Source organism: Crocodylus porosus, unplaced genomic scaffold, assembly GCF_001723895.1.
Source record: "Crocodylus porosus isolate Cpor-Errol unplaced genomic scaffold, CroPor_comp1, whole genome shotgun sequence".
NCBI lineage: Eukaryota > Metazoa > Chordata > Crocodylia > Crocodylidae > Crocodylus > Crocodylus porosus.
The window spans coordinates 56,030,647-56,045,117 of NW_017728918.1; positions in this window are offsets into that span (position 1 = coordinate 56,030,647).

Below are 14,471 nucleotides of genomic sequence, written 5' to 3' on the forward strand. Positions count from 1 at the left end.
ACTTTTTGGCACTTTCCTCTTAAGCTGATTCAATCAGCTATGAGATAAAAGTGCCAAAAAAGCCTGTTGAAGTGCGTGATCTATACAGACATTGGGCAAGCCAGGTCAGACTAACACAATGCCTCTCTTGTGCATGTGCTGCACTTGGCACAGAAGTATACCACGCTGAATGTAAAGCACCATTTTTTTCATGTCTGTAAGCAGCCTCTCTTCCTTATTTAAAAAACACAACTAACCCCTCGCCCTCCCCTCCAAAAAAACCCCCTGAATTGTCTGTGGTAAATTGTCCCCTCAAAAATGTTTAAGTTTTTCAATAGGTTTATTTCTTGTGGAATTTTTTTATATATTTACATTGAAGTGACAAAACTTGAATCAGGATGAAATAAAATGTTTATATTTCAGTCTGCTGTCTATATTTATGAAGGCACAAATACAATTTTGGTTGAAGTCTGTATAAGAACACATTCAATTTTGAAGCTAATATAGTTTCATAGTTGGTAGGGTCAGAAGGGACCTGAGCAGATCGTCAAGTCCGACCCCCTGCCATGGGCAGGAAAGAGTACTGGGGTCAAATGACCCCAGCTAGGTGTCTATCTAGCCTCCTTTTGAAGACCCCCAGGGTAGAAGTGAGCACCACTTTCCTTGGAAGTTGGTTCCAGATCCTAGCTGCTCTGACTGTGAAGTAGCGCCTCCTGATATCTAGCCTGAATCTATTCTCTGTCAACTTATGGCCACTATTCCTTGTTATTTCCAGTAGTGCTCGGAGGAACAGAGACTCTCCCATTGCCTGCTGGTCTCCCTTGGCCAGTTTATAGACGGCCACCAGATCCCCTCTCAGCCTTCTCTTGTGGAGGCTGGACAGGTTCAGGTGCCGTAGCCTGTCCTCGTAGGGCCTGTCCTGCTGCCCCCGATCATGCGAGTGGCCTCCTCTGGACCCTCTCCATGCTGTCCACATCCCTCCTGAAGCGCAGCACCCAGAACTGCACACACTACTCCAACTGTGGCCTGACCAGTGCCTCAGAGGGGGAGGATCACCTCCTTGGACCTGCTCGTGATGCACCTGTGGATGCATGATAAGGTGCGGTTTAGCCTTCCTGACTGCCTCCCCACATTGGCAGCCCATGTTCATCTTGGAGTCTATAATGACTCTAAGATCCTTTTCTGTCTCTGTGCTGACAAGAAGGGAGTTCTCCAGCCTGTAGGTATGCTGCTGGTTCTTCCTCCCTAGGTGCAGTACCCTGCACTTGTCAGTATTGAATATATTCTAAGAGGACAAGAAAACCTAATTATGATTAGAAGCATGCACACATGTGCATACACACACGAACACACACAGTCACACATACAAAAATGTAGTTTAGGTATGTTAAAAGTGGTCTGCAACAAATAACAGAATTGGTCTTGCATCTCCTTTTTTATTATCTTTAAAGAATGATCAAAAGATATCCATAAAAAATAAAGAAACAGGATAGGGGGGTGCTTCAGGTATGGAGGTTTACCCATTGATCGAAATTGAGCTTTATTGCACCCTAAAACTTAGGTTTGGTTGACCCTATAAACACCTCTAAGAACTGGAAGACTACAGACATTATCACGCAAGAAACTAAGACAGAGATGCAAAATCTTTTGGTCCTGCGGGCCAGATGAGCAGCACAGGTCTAGTCCACAGGCTGAATCCCAGGCTCAGAACTTTGGCCCCAGAAATACGGCAGTATGGGAGCAGCACTTAAGACTGCTCCACTCCCTTGCCACCAAATTTTCAGACCCCTGGAGAGCCCTATGGGCCAGAAGCTATCGTTCTATCGGCTGGATCTGCCCCATGGGCCAGAAGTTGGACTAGCACCAATGGTTTAAGACATTGATTTTTTAAATTGATTCAGACAAGTTGATGAACTTTTCTATGTAATCCACTCTTGATAACTGATGCAACCCCCTTGCTCTAAGTGCACTTAAATGAACTCTAATTTAGGCAAAGATTATATTTGTTTAAGCATATCTAGGTTTCACTGGTTTAACATAATTATTTGCAAAACTGGATCACTCTGAGAGTATGGACAAGGTTATCCCCTCTGTTTACAAGTACTCATTTTCCAGATATGTAAACCTTAAGGAGGGAAGGGGGAAGAATCAGGAGCAGGAAGAATCAGGAGCAGGTTTCTAATATAACTCCAATACCTGTGGACATTTTAGAGAAAAGAAGCATTTGTTAAAGATGCAACACTTCTACTGTTTCTATCAAGGTAAAAAGAGCCCACAATACACCTTTGCTAAGCTCCCAAGAGGTCCTCCTTCAAAAACAAGCAAGTCCAGCCTGACCTCCCTTACATTTTTAAGGTAAAAACACTAGCAGATTAAAAAGAAAGAGGGAGAGGGAGAGGAAGAGGTGATAGCACCCTATCTTTCATGCTTTCTTTAAAAGGCTGTAAAAGCCCAGTGATGTTCAACATGTTTATTAAAAATTTAGATGCTGGCACATAAAGCTTCTTGAGAAAGTTACCTGGGATCTCTTGAGCTTATATTAACCACCTTTGCAGCAGCAGGATGTTGGCTGCTGTGGTCCCCTTGCTTTACCTGTGGCAGGTTGCAGTATTCCGCCTTGTGGTTGTGTCAGAGTTGATTGTGTAGTTTTAATTAAGAGGTTAGACAATGGGTTTGTATAGGGTGGTTTGGATAGGGGTGATCCTGCCTCAGGCAGGGGATAGGATTAGATCGATGGATAGACCTATGGAGGTCCCTTCCTGCCCTACTTTCCTATGATTCTATGAAGACATAATTCTATTTTTTTAAATTCATAGTAGGACATGTTTAAATTCATCTACCCTATTTTTAGCAGAGCATCCCAATTCCACATATTCACAGAAAACTAGAGTTAGAAGGGACCTTAGAAAATCACCTACTCCAACCCCCTGCTAAAGGAAGGACTGTTCCTATCTAAGTCATCATATACAAATGTCCACATAGTCCAGGGCTGCCCAAAATTGTCCAGGGCTGTCCAAGTGGAGTTCAAAACTCATCTTGTGCCCCAGGATCCTTGTGGGCCAGATCTAGGCACACAGCAGCGACACGAGCTCCAGTTCTAGCACAGAGCATGTAGCAGCAGCTCCAGCTCCGGACATGTGGTGGTGGCAGCAGCCCCATGCTAGAACTGGGTCTGCCACCAACACTGTGTGCCCTATGCTGGAGCCAGAGCTGACACTGCATGCCCTATACCAGACCACATGGTGGGGGTGAGGCCAACAGCTGAGAAGGTAGGGCTGAAGTGACACACAAAGCAGAGGGCAACTGAAGCTCTGTTCACCAGAGCCAAGGGCCCTGGATTCTACAGCAGGCCATTCTCCCCATGGCCATGCCACCACCTCTCAACTTCCATTTGCCTGCTGGTAGCCTAGCCTGGATGGAGTAGCTTCATGGGCTGGATTTGGCCCATGGCCTTTATGTTTGACATTCCTTGTCTAGCTTATTCCAGACAAAACCACAAAAAGAATCCCCTTATGCAACTACTAGGCACAACATCCAAAAACATCAAAACCACTCTAGCTTGTCACAAGCAAGGTACAGGGACAAGGTCAATGCCCTATCACTGTAGGACATTGCCACTGCCAAAGTCTAGTATTTTAAGTAGACTCAACAGATCCAAGGAAAACCACACTCCCCCAGGCCTGTGTGTGTGCACAGGCCCCAGTGTGTTTAAGTTGTGTCTTTTCTGGTGTCTCACTCACTGTTTGTGGAAATGTAGAATAGCAACATCAATTGCTTGCTTCTTTTAAATATTTACAGCATAGACTTCACTTTGGACTATTTCTTGACTGTAAAAACACAAAAAGTTTGGCAGCTCTGACTTCAGCAATATGACCATTTGCTGAGCTTTCTGTAAAAATACGTAAGCCCTAGACTCCGTCTTCACCCACTTTGCAAAAAGCTTGTTCCATCTCCTTACTCCTGCCATTCTTGTGCATGTGATACTCAGGATAATAGACATGTGTGGAATTGGTCCCCAAACATGCAACAGGCTTCCCTTAAGTCGAGTGTTGAGAATGGGAAGGGGATATCTTATGCTTGCACCATCTCCCTGAGAAAGATAAGGAAAGAAAAATCAGCAAGGAAAGACAACAAACCAAAACTCCCTCCCAACCCTAAATTTTTAGTTGCTCTTTATTTGAGGCCTTGTATCCATGCAAATGTGCATGAGTTTACTAAATCTAGCTTTCTTGAACAACTGCAAGTCAATCCTCTTTCAGGGAAAGAGAAGCTTATTTTGGTTTGATCTCCCTCTACTACTAATTGACATAAGTCAAACTGAAGTAATGTCCACACTAAGTCAATTTAAAATCATACCTTAAATTAAACTAGTGCAACTCTAGTGATCCTAGATATGTGGTTGTCAACCAGGGAAGCCCCCAGGAGGTAAACGGCAGCAGAGCAGAGAAGCAGGGACACTTCTGGTTTCACCACCACTTCCGGTTTTGCTGCTGGTGCTTCTGGTTTTGCCACCAGTGTGTAGGGGCCCGCCCCCGCCCCCCACCGATCAGCTGCAGAGGGGACCCCCCTGGCTGAATCGGCCGCCAGGGGACCCCTCCCTCCTTCACTCGTCAACCGGCTGCGGTACTCCCTGCTTCTTGACCGGCTGCCAGGGGTACACAACCAAAAAAGGTTGAAAACCCCTGTCCTAGACTAACCAAATCTAGGATCATCTCACTGTGTTTTACCCAACAAATTTCCTGCTTTTCCACAAATCCAAGGCATAAGGGATGCCGCTGGTCTCCCTTGCCCTCTTCCTATAACATGTTATAGTTCTGATGTCCCATAGAGTGCCAGAGGAACTTTATGGCTATTCCTGTATGAAAAGATCCAGAATGAATGTTCTTGTGGATCCTTTCGATTTGAATATTTTAACCCATTTTTATATATATTTACCCCATATTTATGTGGGTCTCTGAGTTGCCTGCAAGCTCAGAGACCCACATAGTCCTTTCCAGTCTTCTCTTTTGTAGTGGAATATAAGTGTTCTAACTAGACAGATTTAAAATCACACCAGATGCTAATTTCTTTCTAAAGAACAGTCCTCAGCCAGTGTAAATCTGGAATAACCCCACCAGCCTCAAAAAGGTAGATTTGGATAAATCAGTACGTGCTAGTTCTTATGTTTTTAGGACCCTTGTCAACCTCTGTAGAGAAACAGCAGGACAGATGTGCACAGATCTACCTCTCTCTGTGTAGATATTAAAGCAGGGGCAGATAACTATTTTGGGTGGAGCGCCGCTTAACAAGATTTATTGAGCTGTTGAGGGCTGAATGGGTACCTCCGCCCCCTGACAGTTGTCCTACCCCCGGTTGCCATCTTGGGAGTGGAAGTCCCACCTACCCCTTAACTCCTGACCTTTGCCACCAGAAGCCCGTCCCCTTGCCCCCTGGAAATACTCCTTTTGGGAGGGGGGAGTTGCCATCTTAGAACCAGAAAAAAACAAATCATACACTAAAAGTCAAACACCTACTATAACATATTTTAATTTTATTACAAAAAAATATTTATGTCATGATTTGTGTTTGTGTATTGTATGTAGAGGTGATTGCATAATAGCTTGAAAATAATTTCTTAAGTCTTTTATATTGTGTAGCAGGGTGTGGTTGGGTATGCATATGGGGTGTTGGGGGGTGGTAGGATGTGTGTGTATATGGCGGGTGTGGGGGTGAGTGAGGGGTGTTTATGATGGGGGGTGTATGGTGGGGGGTAGGTGCGTGTATGGTGGGGGGATGAGGGTGTGTATGGTGGGATGTGGAAGGGTGTGGGGGGAATTTGTGCAGGGGTGCAGCTGTGTGTGGGGCATAGGGTATGTTGGGGGGTTGTGTGGCATTTGTGGGGTGTGGGTGTGTAGCTCTGGAACACATTGTTGTCTTCTGCAGTCAAGGCAAGCAAGGGGTGGTGTGGGGGGTGAGAGGGGGTGGGTGGTGTGGAGACCCCCTTCCCACACTCCCCCCATGGCGCACCAGCAGGTAGGGGTGCTGGTGCCTGGCTCTGACCAGCACTGCACATTGCCACAAGGAGCAAAGCCCCTCCAGGCTGTCTCTATCGGGGGTGTTCCCCACACTCAAGTGGCACAGAAGGGAATTCCCAGGCTCTGGAGGAAAGCACCAGGGATGGGAGGGAGCCCCAGGTGCTGGAGCAACTGCCTTCCCAGCCCCAGCCGGCTTCCTTCCCATGTCATCCAAGTGCAGGGAGCACCCATGATACAGAGGCCTGACCGGAGCTGCATTCCTTGTGGCAATGAGCAGCACTGGCCAGAGCCAGGCACCAGTGTTGAGCACAAGTACCCTGCCTGCTGCTGCTGCCCCTGCTGCCTGCCAGGGCTATGTGCAGTGGAAGGAGTATGGGAGGGGTCCCCACATCCACAACCTGCCCAGCCAAGCTCTGCACTGCCCCCAGCCCCTGGGCACGGCTCTGCACTGCTGCCAGCCCTAGCCCCATGCTCCGCTCTCCCACCCAGCTGCAGCCCTACCCCCACGCCCACCCCTCCGCTTCCCTACCTATTGCCTGAGGAAGCTAGACACCGGGGAAGCCTGCAGAGCAGCCCCAGCCAGTGCTAGTGGGGCCCAGTCATTCCACCCATGAGGGTGGGAGCGAGGATGTAGGCACCTTGCTCCCACCCTCTTGGGTGGAAGGGCCGGGCAGGGCACAATTCACTGGGGGGCCCCATGGGCTGGATGAAAGTGCCTGGCAGGCCAGATGTAGCCCGCAAGCTGTATTTTGCCCTCCCCGTATTAAAGCGTGTACAGCTATCCATATTCCTAAAAAAGTAAAAGTATCCAAATATTTACCAAGCTCTTAAATTTCACTCATGAAGTATTCTCATTTCATCATCATCTTACTGTTACATTTGCAAAGAATGATGTAAAGTGAGGGGCTTTCACAATTTATGTAGTAAATTATGTTCATGTACCAGGGAAAGGAAAATTCATAGGAACTGTGAGTACTATACAAAGGAAAAATCATAGGGATTTTGAATTTCATTGGTTAGTTTCTATGTGGTATTTGATTATGCTATCTATTCTTCTTGACTTTATCTATTGTGGGGACACATGAAAGATTAGCCACAAAATATTGAAATGTAAAGTAACTTTGCTGTTGCAAAGTCAAAAGGTAATTACCCACAAAACCTTATAAAATCTACCATGAGTCCTGCACTCCTGCTCTACTATATTTATAATAATCAAAATGCTAAGCCACAATAGTCACTTATACATATTATCTATCGCCCTTCTCAGAAGGGACAAAGTAGGAGTTAGCTGCTGCTCCTATAGCTTTGCTGGCATAGATATAGCAACAGAGCCCCATAGTGGAGATGCAGCAAATGCCTGAAGAAGGGTTTTTTTTTCTGTCAGTGCAGTTACACCACTTCTCCAAATAACATTAGCTAAGCACTGCAGGCAGCAGCCTTGTTCTTTTGGCAGAGCTGTGATCAGACCAGGGATTTCGCTGTCATTGCTCCATTCACTAGGGGTAGGAAACCTTTCTATGCCTCATAGCCATTATAGTTATGCCATATAAAATTATTGTAATGGTGACCAGCACAGAAAATAAAGGTAATGAATAGTAAAATATGAAAAGAAGAAAGAGGAAATAAGACAACTTAAGAAAATGGGAGGGTAACAAAGGCTAAAAATAAAAGGAAGGGTGAATATGGCAGGGAGAGAGAGCATGGACATGAAGAGGTGAGAACTAGTAAGGGAGAAATGCAGAATGAGAGGACAATGACAGAAGGAAGAAACCCTGGAAACCAACAGGTAAGAATGTAAAAGCAGAAACAGAGAGACAACAATAGCAATGATTTTAAAAGCCACCAAATATTGCCAAAAATAGGACCTCATTAGTCACTGAAGAAGAGCCAACTGAGATAGAGACGGTATCAAATCAGTAGCAAAACAGAAAACCCCCAGTGGAATGAAAGCTAAAGACAAAAGAGCAGGGAATCCGGTCACACTTCCTAGCATGAAAATGCTTCCAGACTGTAACAATCTTCCCAGTGTTTTCACAGCCAGCTATCACTGCCTCCCTGCTTGGGATTCAAAGTCACCAGTAAATTCTGCTTCTTTATATAGTATATGTTTTTTCTCCTCACTGCCTCAGCCCCTACGTAATTTGCAATCTGCAGTGGCTGTCTATAGATTATTGCCTGGGCTTGTCACTCAAGCCCAGTAGAAATCTAGCAGACTTACACACAGCCCCTGTTTATTTTACTGAAGATTGTATCTCAAGCTCCTTCACTTCCAGACTTATCACTTTAACACTTACAAAGGCAAGTGGGTTAAAGCCTGGACCTTAACCAGGTCTCTTGACTATCAACTGACACAGGATTCTTATATGACCACAGGCAAATCATTTAAGAACAAATTCTGACTTCCATAATACTCATGCAACTTCAGTGCAAGTCAAGACAAATGCAGAACTGTGAGTGAAGACAGTAATCAGCCAAGGATAACTTTGTATTTTGATTTCTTCAAATGTAAAATGAGGCTAATCTACCACTTTACTTTACACACAGGGATGATGTAAGGCTAAATCATGTAATGCCCTTTTGGGTGGACATGATGCATTTTTTAAATGAAATAACCATGTTGATACAGCTTATGTCCACCCTTTGCTGACTTAACCTATGTCAGTGTACTCTGAAATTAATGTCCACAGAATGGCGCTGTACTGATTTAAATCTATATTTTTAACCAGGGCACCAGGGAACCCAGGGGTGTCACAAGATCCTTTGAAGGATGCCATAAGGCATGAGAAGACAAACTAGGTGTAAGAAGATAAGCAGAGGCTCAGGTTTAGGCTTAGTCTCTGCCTAACTGTTCCTGGGCCTCCATGTTTGGCCCCTCTGAAAGGAGGGTAAGCACAGTAATAAATAACTTTTTTTTTTAACTTATGGGGTTAAAAATGGGGTGCCACTCAATTCACAAAAATTATGGAGGGGGTCCCCTGAATCTAAAAGGTTAGGAACCACTATCCTAAATGATTTAGTTAAAATCAGTATATTTCCAGTGTAGAAAAATATCTTGAATTAACCAAAATAAGTTTACCACACATATTGTTTCAGTCTTTCTCTGGATTCAGCAAAGCATTCCAATACCAGAGCTAGTTTTACAATTAGAACTGGGAATGTTTGTTAACAGCAACTTGGGCTTTGAGCATGAATACAGCAAGATGTGCAGGAAGACCATACCTCCTTGAATTTACAGATTTTATAGCCCTGCAGATATCTTACTACCAAAGTTTATTCTTCCACTCTCCAGGTTACAGTTACTCTCTCTCTCTCCCTCCCCACTCTTTCTTTTGTTCTGCTAGGTATTGATCCTGAAAGATGCTAAGTGCCCCTTAAGCCATGCTTGCAGACATCAATGAGCACTCAGCCATCATACTGACCTCAGTACCATCCTGATGAAAAAGGTTCCTGTCCTAAAATGCTAGAACCACCTTTTAAGCCTGGACCCCTAATCCTTAAATATTTGCAGCAAATTACTTTTTTTTTCCTCTGATGTCTATGTTTTGTCCTTTTCAATCTACTTTAGCTTCTTTTACCAATCTTTTTTATCCCAAGCTATTTAGAAAAGATACCACATATCAAACTCTAACATCAGTAAGCATTAAAAAAGCTTCAAGTGTATCAGAGTAATTTACACATTAGAAGGTATTTAACACACTACTAATTTATATTTAAATTGCTTTTATTGTTTAAGGATTTTTAATATGAAGGAAAATATCAGTGCCAGATGGCTAATATTTAATTCTGTCTAAGCTGCTGAATACTGTTGCTCAAAACTACAGGCCTTAGCAAAAATCTGTTTTTCCAATCAACTATGAAAGGCATTAAGAAAGTTTTAAATCCATATGTTAGAAACTATTGATAGAGTCTATAAATGATTTTTAAATCCCCTTGGCTATCGTTTTATCCATAAACAATAATTTAGGATTCCATTTTTCACTACTATTAAAATAATCCAAATCCATTTAACAGATTATATTACATATTTAAAGGAAGAAGTGGTCCCTCCACAGGAACAGCTGAAGCACTTCCCAATAATAATACCCAGCTCCTGCAGTGCAAAGTGCCTTTCATTGATAGATCTCAATGTGCTTTACAAAGCAGATCAATGTTACTATTCCCATTTTACAGATGGGTAAACTGAAATGTAAGCACAGTTTCAACTCCTAACAGCAACAGAATTAATCCCATCTAGTCTTAAAAGTCTAATTTCAGGATAACATAGTCCTAGTAAAATGGAAACAAACCAGAGAAGTGGTTTCAGAGACAGAAGAACTTTAAACTCTGTTTTTAGAAGATTTTCCTAGCACACTTCCGATGAATTACATCACTAAAACTTCAAATGTCATTTCTCACATATGCCTGAATCCAGCATTCATTTCAAATCCATGGAAAGGCTTCTGTCATCTTCCATGGACAATAGATTAGGCACAGAATCCCTAACAAGCAGGGCTGCTAATAGTATATCTGGGGCTAGCAGTGCTGTATATACGATTTATTTGCGTAAGAATTCAGGAAGGGAACTGCTTGGTGCAGGTAGGTCCATACTTGAAGGGTAAAAGAACAATAACACACAAGATGCCTTGACTTGGACACAGAAGGAAGAAGCCAGTTGTTGATGAGCGAGACTTTCTGGAAAGCAACAAAGACTATTTTTGCACAGCTACCGGAACACTTGTGTGGTCACTAGCATGCATGCAAAGAATTGTTAAATTTTTAAGGGTTACAAACAAACTTTAAAAAATGGATTCTCCTTTAAAGGAGAAAACTGTGGGAAACCATGGCTTTTTCCTTGCAGGCTGATAGAGTTCCAGCCTGTGAGGGGCTGTTTGGGGGCCCCCCTGCCACACTCCCCCCCAGCCCCACACACTGGGGTGCTGAGGCCCGGGGGCAGCAGGTGGGGAGTAAGGGGCACTGGGTTGGGACTGACCATTGATGTTTAAAAATGGGTCCTGATACAAAAAAGGTTGAGAACCACTGAGCCAGAAGGAAAAAGTCTGATCTGGTGGTGGCCTGTGGCCTGTTATTTCAAATATATGAAAGATAGAGTAAATCAGTCTCTGGCCCAGTGGTGAGTAAACAAGGATACAAAGAATTAAAACAAAATTCCAAGTCCAAACTTGATCACCTTATTTCCCATGGCTTGCTTACATTGTTTTTGATTTTATAATCTTTCCATATAGGCACAAATACAAGATCAGATACTGTCAGCCGTATCTAAGATTTTTGTCTGGGCATCTAAAAATAAACAAGTGTACAGCATTAGTCACAGTACTACAAAAACTTGTGTCTTCACACAAGATGAGCCAAACACACAACCAAAAGTGAAATGTTGCCATTCGAAATGACAAAACAGCCTACAAGAAAAACAGAAGAACAGAATGATGATTCATGAAGAAACTTCAGAAACTTTCATCAGATAAAGGTGATTTAGGCGTTTGTTCTTCCACTCACTTTGCTATGAAAATTATTTTTATCAGGTATGTTACCTGTTGTTCAACTTATTAAACACATTTTCAGAATGAAGGTTGTTTTTGGAGAGATGCTACTGGCCTGCAGGTAAATGGATCATGCCTGAGATGATCAGTTTCTAGGTCTGACTGTTTTGAAGGATATATTCTCAATTGGAGAGCCCTAAGAGCCTTTGAAGGGTGTTGTGAGGAACAAGGAGGTACACACTTGCTCATCCTTGCTTAGTTGCTTCTCTTTCCTCTTCCTCCTCTCCCATCCCTCCATCCCCACCTTCCCAACTGCCCAGTCCTGTGCAAGGAAGCACTGTAATAAATTAGTTTTTGAAATGAGGTGCTGCTGAAGTCACAGAAGCTATGGAGGGGTGCATGCAGTCTAAACAGGGTTAGGACCACTACTGTAACAATATATTTGGTTTGTGGCCAGAAGGGTTAGGAAGTTTAGCCAGTGACCACAGTGATTGTAAATATCATAGGCAGAGATTTAGTTTTTCTAACCATCTGACTGACTTCCACAAACACAACCTGGTATCTCAAAATTAAGGCATGTTCTTTGTGGCTTGGACACCTGCACTAGTAATAATGTTTATGTTCTTGGGGATGTCTGAAAGAGGCTCAGTTTCTTTCAGGTCATTAGGAAAAAAAATCTGCAATAACAGGGTTACATTACCATTGATCTTTACCAAGTTAAACTGCATGGGTATAGCACTCCTAAATAGATTAACACAACCTCTAGGGGCCTGCATCCCTAATATAGATGGGCCCTTTATTTTATTGGCATGGTGTGAATGATATTATCAAACTGTCGTCACAAAAACCAGCAGCTATGACATAAACTGGATCTCTTTAGCAAGACTGTAATTTCATATAGTTGCCTTTGGCTAGATCCTGAATGCTTTCAGTTGGTGATAAGTACATAAGTACCTTTGAGAATTTGGACCTTTCTGATTATAATTGTGAATTGGCTGTGATCACCCAGTAGCCAGTGACAGCGGCAAGCTTAGAATCCAGGAGTTTCTGGCTCCCATCCTACATTATATTGCTCCCTACCTGTCCTACAATAATTTTCAAGTCAGGGACTCAGCAACCACAGTTCAGAAGAACTGTTCCTGAAAAGCTGAGAAACAGCATTAAGCACAAATTCCTTCTCACATCTCATTAAACCGCTTTCATGAGGGGAATTACTACTGGATTTCTGCCACATGTGATATGTTCCAAGGCTTGTCTCTTCACGCTTAGAGGGGAGGAACACAATTTACCCTCATAAATCAACTGATTCCCAAAGGGGTGGTGGGGATTTACTTGAAAACTGTCAAATCAGAACCCATGATAACAGTGAAGGTTTTCCAATGAAAAATAAAAATTCAATCAACAGCTTGACTGAAAACAAGATTACAGGCACCCCCCCATTTCCCAGTTACCTCCACTTCCCCCAACATGAAAGGCACAATGCCTGTGGCATTTGCAAAGGCTTTTTAGTTGCTTTAAGAGCGTGCCAGATCAATATAGGAGAGAGGGAATTATCAGTGCTCAAGCAGCCCCCGTCTCTGAGACAAAGCCCATCAGCACTGCAAGAAAAACAGGAATAGGGTGGTTCAGTAGATACTTGAAGCTTAAAATCGCTCCCCACGCCTTGAAATGGATCTCTTCTACCGCTGCATTTCACATGAACAGCTTCATTTGAAAATGTATTTGCTTGTGAACGCGGGGCTGTTCAAAGCAAACATTTCTTTCCTGGCACTGAACCACACTGAAAAAGGAGGCTTAGAATTGCTTAGCTGTATGTGAGAAGAGGCTGGCATTGCTCTTAGCAAGGAGAAATAATTGAACATGGATTGCCTGTTGTTCATGTAATTTCCAAGGTTAACCCCGCAGATTCATTCATCTGCTTTTCTGCATTCAGAGCCAACACTTTAAAGAGCTAGTTTGTATCCTTTTTATTTTCATCATCTAAAGAAATCAGAAGCAAAGTAGTGGGAAACAATAAGAGATTAAACCTGACTCAAGACTCTCTTCTCTCATGGGATGCGCTGCTGGTGTGCTTGTCACTTCTACTCACTGCTTTCTTCACTGTTTTCTCTGTTCCCAGATGAAGTAAAAGTTGCCTCACGCTACTGGTGGTATGGGACATATTTTTTGGACCAGTTTGGTCCACCCCGGTGCTGATTTCCAAGAGAACCAAGCACCATCCTTGGCCAAGGGACGAATATAAGGAGTTCCTGATCAGAGAACACCCATGACATCTTAACAAAATAAACCAGAACACAGAATTACGGCTTTTGCCAGCTAAAGGTGCTCATATTAGGAGCTTCATTGTTGGATGTCATGCTGGAAAAGGAATCTCCTCAATGGGAAACTTGTATCTACCAATACACCAGAGAGGGAAATGGATACGTTATGAATCCAAACGCCAGCGTTTCTAAAATGATTCTCTCCAGGGTCTATGTGCTTGGCATTTTTTAATGCCACACTTGTTTTAATCTAGCGACTAGAAAACAGGCAGGGGTACAGGGCATGAGCAAAAAGGCAGGACAGGCGGGAAACCTTTACCGGGGTAGCAGACTGATTTCAGTCTTTTTAAACTCCTGCTCCTTTCCTATCTAGCAACCTGCTTTTCACTTTCCCTCCCCCATGTTTCTGCCAAGGGGACTCTTTTCTCTCTCACAGATGGACAGGATTTTTCTTCTGCCGTTTTATGAGCACTTAGGAACCATCCATCCTCCCCGCCAGCGGGAAGCAGACAGAAGGCTGTCGACCCTCATCCCTATGCCTTTGCCAGCTCCCTTGGAGCCAGCCGGGAATACAGACAAAAACCCAGTCCCTTTTCAACCGTCGCTCCTGAAAGGATTTCGTTGTCATGCAAACGATTTTCTCTGAACAGCCAAGGGCTTCAGGGAGAGTGCCCACCTCCAGGCAGGGTCCTGCCCAAAGTCTGGGCAAGTTACCTAAAGCATCAGGATTCAGGACAGGG